Genomic DNA, 7,256 nt, shown 5'->3' on the forward strand with positions numbered 1-7,256 from the left:
GGGTTAGAAGAGGAAGAAAAAGCAGGCGAGAGGTATGTGTGTAGTTTGTCGTTGGAGTGATAAGAAAGAACAGACTGTCAGAGCCGTTCGCCAGCTGTCAAACCACTTTGTTTGTGGGCCCCACATTTCCTCTCTCTCTCTCTCTCTCTCTCCCCTTCTTTTCACAACGTTATTCTCCATTCCTCCAACTTCAATCATAAATTCCTTTCTAAATTTTAATTTCTATTTAACTTTTTAATTAAAATTACATGTTTATCACAAACTTAATCCCTCCCTTTCCCTTTTTTAATATATTATTAATTTTTATTTTTTAAAATACTCAAATCACCAATTACCATTTAAATGTTAAAGATGATGATTTATTTATTGTTATTAATCAATTAATAGTCAAAATTATTTAATTTTTTTTTTAAAACGAGAGAAATTTCAATCATTGTTTGAATAATAAATAATTTACTTAAATTAAAATTTACACGCCAAACACATTAAATAAATAGACATCATGATGATGAGACTAAAGCTTATTATTCAAGAATAGGTTTCATAGAATAAGTCCCACGACTTGTAATAAATAATTAAATAATCAAATAATCAATTTTATTTGTATTATTACTCTTACCTTTTGAAGTCATCCAATAGTCTTTTCCTTGCACATACTTCAATTAGTTTAATTATTATATTTATTTAAAAAGTTAAAAAAAATTGAATTTATTACCATTTAAACTATATTTGACCATTTATTCCAAGCAAATATTAAGATATTAATATTTTCTTTTTAATACGGTTGAGATATCATATTTGTCATTTTATTATAAGCAAATATCTGTATTTATTTATTACTTCTTCTATTTATTGCTCTTTTCATATTTTTTTTGTAATTTATTTGATTCGATAAATGATTATAAACAGAGAACTTTTACCACCATTTAAGTGAGGTGGTTTAACAAATATTATCAAGGTATCATAGTCTCTCCTCTATAGCTTCTGAATCTTCTTCTCATCTTCTTCCTTTCAACACTCTAATCCATTCATACGATCACGATCAAACTTTCTTCCTCCAATTATCTTCTATGGAAAAGTTAACTTCTCTCTCCCGTTGATAGTGCTGGGTTATGTTGATGGAACTATGGCTTCACCACCTTGTTTTGAACTAGAAACCTCCTCAACACTTAGCACCAAATACTTGGCGTGGAAAGTAGTCAATCAATGACTTCCCTGTCTCTTACTCTCCTCTCTCATTGAGGAAGCCATTGTCTTCGTCATTGGTCTCTCCATTACACATGAGTTTGGCTCGCGGTGGAGACTACGTTTGGCTATCATTTGAAAGCTTGTGAACTAAGACGGAAGGATGATTTGCAGGTGATAAAATGCAGCACTAAACTTGTTGCTGAGTATGCCCGTACCTTCAAAATAATCTGTGACCAACTTCATGCCATTGGCAGAGCCGTCGAGAACATTGATAAAGTGCATTGGTTCCTTTGTGAATTTGGCACCGATTTTTCAACTTTTTCTACTGCTTAGATGGTCTCACCTCTCTTCTTTGTTTGCAGATTTAGTCTCTAAAGCTAAAAGTTTTGAGTTGTTCCAAGCTTCCTTGAGCCTTCTGACTCTACTTCTACGACATTTCACAACCACTAATTGTGGTCGCACCCATGAAAGTCACCCTGCTTCCTTTTGCAACTAGAAAGGTCATTCTCATTCCCACAACAAATCTTCCAACCGAGGAAGAAGCCACTCGGGTGAGGGTCGTCGACCACCTCGCTGCCAAATATGCCGCATTGAGGGCCATTATGTTGACCGCTGCAACCAACGGTACGTTAGGCCTAATTCTACTCATGCTCACCTTGCTGAAGCCTGGCACGTCTTGTTCTATTGTTGGACCAGACGCTACTGATTGGTTTTTGGACACTGGGGCTTTGACCCATATGACCGCCGACTTATCTATTTTGGAATTGTCTAAAAATTACACGGTAAGACCTCTATGATTACAAGAAAGGTGTATCCCTACCCATTACCCACAATGGTACTCTTACTCCTGTTCCAAATATTCATTTATTTGATGTCTTTGTTATTGCTCATCTCACTAAAAATCTTCTTTCGATAAGAAATTAACGTCTGATTTTCCTCTCTCTGTTACATTTACTAATAATCTTCTTCTTATTCAGAATCGTCAAATAGGAAGGTTGATGACAACTAGTAAAAGGGATGGAGGGCTATATGTGCTGGAGCATGGCAACTCTATCTTTATTTTATTCCTTAGAAACAAATATTTATGTGTTTCATATGATTTATGGCATGCTCGCTTGGGTCATATGAATTATTCTGTTATTTATTTTTTAAATAAAAAATGTCATCATTCTCTTACGTCTTTATTGCCTTCTCCATCACTATGCAGTACCTGTCAGCTTGCAAAAAGTCATCGATTGCCTTATTCTCGCAATGAACGTAAGTCGTCTCATATGTTAGATCTTATTCATTGTGATTTTTGGTGTTCTTCCCCATCAAATCTAATTCGGGTTTTCTTTACTATGTTATTGTTATTGATGATTATTCTCGATTCACTTGGCTTTACCTTTTAAATTTTAAATTTGATTTATTTGATATTTTTCTTCAATTTCAAAATTTTGTGGAAAATCAACATTCTGCTCGTTTCAAGGTTTTTCAAAGGGATGAAGGTGCCGGATTTACTAGCACTTATTTTAAAACTCACTTACGTACTTTTTGGCATCCACCATCAACTCTCTTATCCATATACACCAGCTCAAAATGGCATTGCTAAGAGAAAACATCGTGATGTGAATGTGGCTGACTTAACCCTTCTCTTTCACTTCCATCTTTCTCCTCATTTCTGGGTTGACGCCTTCAGCATTGCAGCTTTTATTATCAACCAGTTGCCTACTCCACTTCTTGGAGGTAAGTCACCCTTGGTTTTTCTTCTAGCTAGTCACATGTGACTAGCAAGCTCCTCGTGTTTGGTTAAGAGTTTTAGCTCATTTCTTCTCACACTAGATTTTTTTTTGCAGTCGCTCTGACACATCTTTTTCTGTCTTTTATCAACAATCTAACCTTATTTATCTACTTGTCACGACCCAATATTTTACTATGAGTTAATATGAACCAAGAGACATCACTCATAAAATATACTTCAATGAATATGTGAAAAAAATGTTGTTGAAATTATCAAAAGATATTTCAATTCATGCCACGTTGAAGAAGAATGAAGTTTCATTGTTATAAATTTTGTGTGGACTACAATTTAGAGTAATTTAGAGTTAATGTATTTCATTAATATATTTTAAGACATTTTATTTACGTTGGCTTACATTTACATAATGGTTAATTATGGCCATAAAGTATGAATGTTACAACTCTTGGAATGCCTTTAATAGTTTCATTTTCAGGCTATATAAAACATGCATGTTGTATTTGTAAGAACTTGGAAAATGCAGTAAAAGAAGCATTTGTGTTTTCCTTTAGCTAATGACTAAATTTCTTTGCAATTCTATATAGTTTAGGTTGTATGTAGAATCATTCAAGCTCGATTCGATCAATCTTGCTTGTGGAGTGATTCAAATCTCAAACAAGTGTTCTTGGCTTGAGATATTTGATCAACAAGAATCATTCAAGCAAGACATAATCGATCTTGCTTGTGAAGTGATTCAAATCTCAAACAAATGTTCTTGGCTTGAGATATTCGATCAACAAGGTAATTCGAATCTTACTCCCCTGGTAGTGATTTCATATCAAACAAGAATCAACACGTGTGTTCACTCGTAAATGTAGTTCACTCATGTTTAGCACTCAACACTCAAATCAATGTATCATTCCCTTACAAACTCTAAACCCTAAACCTCTTTGAAACACCACAGTGTCACAAATCTAAGGATATATGTTAAAACATAACCAAGCCTCTTTTTAAGCATAGGTGTAATGTTCTCTTGGGATCGCACAACAACACACACACTCAATCTAGATGAATATAAAAAGTAGGATAGAGAAAATGCAAGGAGAATATTGGCTAACAGTAAAAAATAATACCAATAATATAGAAAGTACATTTTCAAAGTTCTGTCTGAATGTGTATATATATATAGTTCAACTGTACTAGATATAACCATCTACTATATATAACAATCTACGATTTTACCGAATATAACTTTTTACTATAAATATTACTCACAGTTTGCTTTATTACATATAACTATCTACTATATATAACTACTAGATATAGTTTTTTACTATATATAGTTATTCACAGCTTCCTGTATATGGTTATAACTATCTACTATATATAACTATCTATTATTATAACTTACTAGATATAACTATATAGCTTAACTATCTACCGGATATAGCTTTTTACTATACAGTTATTTACTATGGTGGTGAGTTTGATTCTATTACACAAATGTTTGAAAATAAGAGAATTCAAGTTAATATACGTAAAATCTTATCCCATTTTAGACGGCAACAAATTAAAAAAAATATAAATATAACGTTTGACTAAAAAAACAATTAAAAAAAAAAAAAAAAAAACATGCAATCTTGATATCCAATAAGGATTTGTCTTGTGTTGTGTAATGTAATCCTGTTTTTGCATTTTTTTAATAATAAAATAAATATAAATATAACGTGGATACGATATTTCCAGCCCCTGGTTTTGATAAATGCTGCGTACAGTTGGGAGGGAAGGAGATCATTCCAAAGCTGTCGCAGGCAATAAAATCTCGGATCCCATTCGTGGTGGGACCCACTCACAATGCTCTGCCACGTTTCTCCACCTCATCTTTCGACACGTGTCCGCTTCTCTCATTCCCCCACAGCCTGTCACTCCTGCCACGCTTTATCATCATTATTTGCCCGCCGGCAGTATATACATACACATATATATATAAAAATCCTTTTTTTTTTTTAAAAAAAAAAAGAAATTAATGTCAATATTCTTTAACCAATTAAAATAAACTCGTATCAAATTTCTAATCATTAATTTCCTTACAAACTTATATTATATTCTAAACAAAATTTATAAATTGTTTTTATTAATCATTTATATTAGAGAAAATAACTTCGTTTATGACGTCGTGTCGGCGTTAAATAATATATATAATAATCGAATTTTTGAATTTTATTAGTATTAAAAAAAATGTATTCGTATTGGTTCAATGGATATGCAGTTTCAAGACCCGTGTCATGGGATGTTCAAGTTTTCCACATGGATGAGTCTCGTGGCTCCTAGTGGGTTCCGGATTAAGTGAAAATAAAAGTCCTTATTTTCCTTCTCAGTCTTAATAAAAATCATTTTAAAGAAAATAAGAATCAGATTACCTTTTGATCAAATATCTCAAAGGAAAAACATTTGTTTGAAATTCAAATCATTCTACAAGCAAAATCGATCATGTCAAGTTAAACTACATAGAATTGCAAAAAAACTTAGTCAATATTTTTTTTTACTACAGGAGTCTTAGTCATTTTTTACTATGCCTTCGAGGAGCCTCGACTCTTCTCTTTAATCGATGCTCGACTCCTTTTCTTTTGAAGTCCTAGTAATTTTCTACTATGCCTTTGTAGAGTCTTGACTCTCTCCTTTAATCGAGGCTCGACACCTTTTCTTTTAGAGTCTTAGTCATTTTTTATTATGCCTTCGAGGAGCCTCGACTCTGTTAGGATCGCACAACAACTCTTTTGGAGTCCTAGTCATTTTTTACTATGCTTTCGAGGAGCCTTGACTCTGTTAGGATCGCACAACAACTCTTTTGGAATCCTAGTTATTTTTTACTATGCCTTCGAGGAGCCTCGACTCTGTTAGGATCGCACAACAACTCTTTTGGAATCCTAGTCATTTTTTAATATGCCTTCGAGGAGCCTCAACTCTCTCTTGTAATCGAGGCTCGACACCTTTTCTTTTTTAGTCTTAGTCATTTTTTACTATGTTTTCGAGAAGCCTCGACTCTGTTAGGATCGCACAATAACGCACACATTCGATCTAGATGAGTCATTTTTTACTATGCCTTCGAGAAGCCTCGACTCTGTTAGGATCGCACAACAACGCACACATTCAATCTAGATGAACACAAAAAACAAGATAGAGAAAATGCGATGAACACAAAGAACAGGATAAAGAAAATGCAAGGAGAACTCTAGCTAAAGAATTTGTATTGATGACTAAGCTATAAATAACTCCATAATCTAACATACTCCTTTCTCTTTTTGGAGTCCTTTGTTCTCGACATTTGAGGATTCTATTGACATAGCTAAGTTTAGGGCATGACTCTGATACCATATTAGATGAACACGACCCTCCACAATGGTATGATATTGTCCACTTTGAGCATAAGCGCTCATGACTTTGCTTTGGGCCTCTCAAAAAGGCTCATACCGATGGAGACAGTATTCCTAGATTATAAACCTATGATCATTCCCTAAATAGTCGATGTAGAACTTTCATCCAACATTTATACACTCAAATTTGGATACGACGAGAATTTGAACATTTAAAAATTTTATTTTTGGGGAAAGAAATAATTGGATTTAATAATAATAAAAAAAATATATAGTTGATGAAGAAAAGAAGGGGATATGTTTGTGGGGTTCCAAAATTAATGGGAAGCGTAGAGTGTAGAAATGTATGTGGGTGTGCCCCCACTGGCCACCCCAAGCTGTACTTTGTTGTTTCTCTGCTGTCCCTCTCTTTATTTTTTTTATTTTCCAAATAATATTTTTTTAACTCAGATTACGTGCTGGAATGAGTTTGAAGGGCCAAGAAGAACAAATTCTTATGATACCAAATTTTTAAAATGCATTTGGTATTGTTTAATCATTCATCGACTTTACGGGTCTTTTTAAATCATTCATTCGGGTTCGGTTCGAGATTTCAAATTCAATAATTTTGTTTTTAAAATTGCATTGGATAGTCATACAAGTCATTTTGCTCGTTCTTGTTAAACTTGTATGCCATACTTCACAATTTTCGGTAAATTAATCTTATCATAGATTTATCTAAATCTATATAAGAACTTGTAACAGCTCAAGTCCACCGCTAGCAGATATTGTCTTTCTTAGGCTTTCCGAGCATCCCCTTAAGGTTTTTAAAACAGGTCGATGAAGAATGTTTTGTCCTCTCTCTAATAAATGTGGTTCTTTCTAGGAGTATGGGGCAAAATGACCATTTTGCCCCTTTGTTTCGCTTGACCTTTTTTTTTTTTTTTTTTTTTTTTTTTTTTTTTTTTTTTTTTTTTTTTTTTTTTTTTTTTTTTTTT

This window comes from Cucurbita moschata, unplaced genomic scaffold (assembly GCF_002738365.1).
Source record: "Cucurbita moschata cultivar Rifu unplaced genomic scaffold, Cmos_1.0 Cmo_Scf00040, whole genome shotgun sequence".
NCBI lineage: Eukaryota > Viridiplantae > Streptophyta > Magnoliopsida > Cucurbitales > Cucurbitaceae > Cucurbita > Cucurbita moschata.